General features: G+C 36.1%; 1 protein-coding gene across 1 annotated transcript in view; it reads right to left on the bottom strand.

Moving 5' to 3' along the window:
• Nucleotides 1-3,088, bottom strand: part of Pdk1 (Phosphoinositide-dependent kinase 1) — a 75,990-nt gene that overhangs the window by 16,624 nt on the left and 56,278 nt on the right. The gene's annotated exons all lie outside the window — the stretch shown is intronic.

Raw genomic sequence — 3,088 nt, 5'->3', positions numbered from 1 at the left:
GATGAAATACTCAACTCCAGTCTTCATTGAGAGCGGAATGCGAGGATACATAGCTTCGACGACGTCCTCACTTATACACTCCACAGAAAGAGAACAACACTGCACTCTTCACTATCCCCACGTAATTCTCCATTCAAATCCTCATCATTTTCCATTCCAATTTAATCTCTAAAAAGTAGATGAACAGTCAAACCCAAAATGCCCAAACCCACATCTCCAGAGTCTTCTTCATCATTGCTGTATACATCCACTGCGAATTTTCAATTTTTGCTTCCCATGAACATTCAATGAAATAAACCATATTCACGATGAAATACTGAAGTCCACTCTTCATTCTTAACCTTCTCTCATATCATCGCCCACAGCCTCTCCTCGTTAATCAACCTTTTCAGCTTTCATTCATATAGATTCTCATTCCAAATGCCAAATTTAATAACGAAAATAACCCCTTAAACATTATAATTTCCTGAATTTCATAACTATTACATTACTGTGAACCTTACTATGAACTACGATTACTGCGAGCACAAGAAAATGTTCACTCTCGAACATGCCTGTGGTTACTATGCGAGAAAAATCTTACTAACTATGTAATAACATAGTTATTATCACCATGCTCTAAGCACGCAATAATAATGGTTAAGCAGTTAATGTTAGTTACCTAATATAACGTATTATCTGGTAACCATTACTAATGTTGAATATGGGACATGGCAATAGTTATAATGTTACTTGTTAGAATATCCAGTTAAAATTCATAGAAATATATTGAAGTGATTTATGATGATTACAAAAATGAATCAATATAGAGGGGTCCATGGAGTCACTTGAGAGTTTGAATAAACATAAACAATGGTTTTAGAAGAAATCATTGGAGGGTTCTTTCTTTGGTGACGAATGATTTTATGGTCTGTGTGGCTAGTCTTTAGTCTCTTGGACATATTGATAGAGTTCAGACGTTATTCTTCCTCGTGCGTTTCTAATAAAGTAAAAGTCATTAGTGTTTATTAACTGTGTTTTTAATTAATTTAACTATCCCATTTCCAATATTATTGAATAGTTTTGTTAAACGCTAGTATTACGATATTACATAGTTGTCCCATGTTCCCAATAAACATTATTAATGTTAGCACTATGTAATATCGGGAGTATAACATTATGGTTACTATGGTACTATTTTATTACGCAACCTACTAACTATTGCCGTGCTCCATAGTAATTGTTGTCAAGCTTTGGTAATTATATTTAGTAAAATGCCCCCTGTTGACATTCCTTTGTTAATGAGGGAATAATTGCAATCCTGTTAATGCGGTAATGTTACACTGAGTGATCATTACTATGTAAGACATAGTAGACATTGCCATATGAAGTGGAAAATTTTCCCAGATTAGAGTGTCATTACTAATACACCCAACATTGTAAAGTATAATATGGGTCACGGTAATGTTGACATAGTGACATAGACTAGATAACTATTTCGAATACAGCAATCTCTTTTATGGCCAAGATAATTTTTACTATTTAATTTTCTTCTTGTAAAATCCCTCCAAGCCGATCTCACAAGCATAAAGTTTCTTATAGATCCATTCATGACTTCAGTCAATGAATCAAAAAGTTATATATTACTGTCCATAACCATGACTTTACATTTTACAATTTTATAATCAATTCAACAAACTGAATGATGCCTCAACTCAAAATTAATGAGACCATTACAAAACGAGGAAAATTATCAGCATGACATTCCTCAACCACTCCGTAATCCTGACATCACCAAATTACGTTTCTCCGATTTGAAATTCCGATTCTAACCGATTCTAACCGATTACCCAAAGTCACTTAAGCTTTATCAGGACAGTATCGTACCGAAAAGTCCACCCTAAAATCAGCTCTGAAAGAATGATTTGATCGTACCAAGCAATGCTTTTAAATAGTTAGCAAATAGTAGCGCAAAACATGGCCCAATGAGGATTGATTAATAGTTAACCGGCCGTTCGATCCACCGAAATTCGAAAATCGAGTCAACCAACACCCAACATCTGTAATCGTTAACTATTAACGAATAACTAGTTGAGTAGACTAATGCATCAAATATCTTCGTCAACAATAACAAATGGTTGTAGCAGTGTGTCTCGCGATTGAGGCAATAAAGATAGTTGAATAGTTAGCTTTAAGAAATATGGGAAAAGAGAGCGTTTCATATATTTCTCCAGGTTAGTCCCGAGGACATCGAACTGAAATGGCCTCTAGAGGTGCATTCCAGTATTCTACTCTTGCTACGTACCTTATAGTCTCATCCACCTCGTTCTTTCCGGTCTACTCTCTTCTCTGTCCTCCCTTCTTCCATTTTACTCCTATCCATACACTCTCATCTCCCTTTCCCTCTCACTCTATCACTGGTCAAATGTTTAACCATCTTTCTTTCTCATACGACTCATCTGTCGACGCATCCTATCGCGCGCGACTTCTCCCTTTCGGCATTCACTCGATTCTTTTATTTAGCTTCTTTTCCCGCATTCCACAGCATCCGGTCGTCGTACCATCTATTACTATAAACGAACAAACCATGTATTTCCTTTTACTATACTCATCTTACTTCTTTACAACATTCCAAATAGACGATCTGCCAACGACTAAACCATAACAAAAGTCTTATTATTCTTTTTGAGATTTACTATCTCACAATACAAATTCGATCTAATATCTTTCAATTCGGAGGAAAATAATCAAGTCCGGACCATCATTCTCAAACAGAAACCTTATAACTACTCAATCATCAACAATACAATATACAATTTAAAAAATCCGGGTAGATACCATCGTCACTTCTTTCCGCAAAAATAAAGCTTATTAAATTAAGAAACATTTTAAAGACATCCCGAAAAATTTAAGAAAATTTTCGAGAATTGGTAAGCACCGTATGTGCTGCAGACGTGTCCATCTCCGATGGTCCCTCCGTTGCCTCTGTATGCCATCAGGACTTCTCCAAGCTCTATTCTTGCCTCGTATACATGCCGCGTCCATTTCGACAGGACCGCTTCCACTAGTATTCCTGCAAGTCCAACGGCAGTGCTTCCAATTTTCCCTT

Source organism: Fopius arisanus, unplaced genomic scaffold, assembly GCF_000806365.1.
Source record: "Fopius arisanus strain USDA-PBARC FA_bdor unplaced genomic scaffold, ASM80636v1 scaffold00004, whole genome shotgun sequence".
Taxonomy (NCBI): domain Eukaryota; kingdom Metazoa; phylum Arthropoda; class Insecta; order Hymenoptera; family Braconidae; genus Fopius; species Fopius arisanus.
Note: the sequence above shows the minus strand (reverse complement) of the source record. Positions and strands in the feature narration are given on the sequence as shown.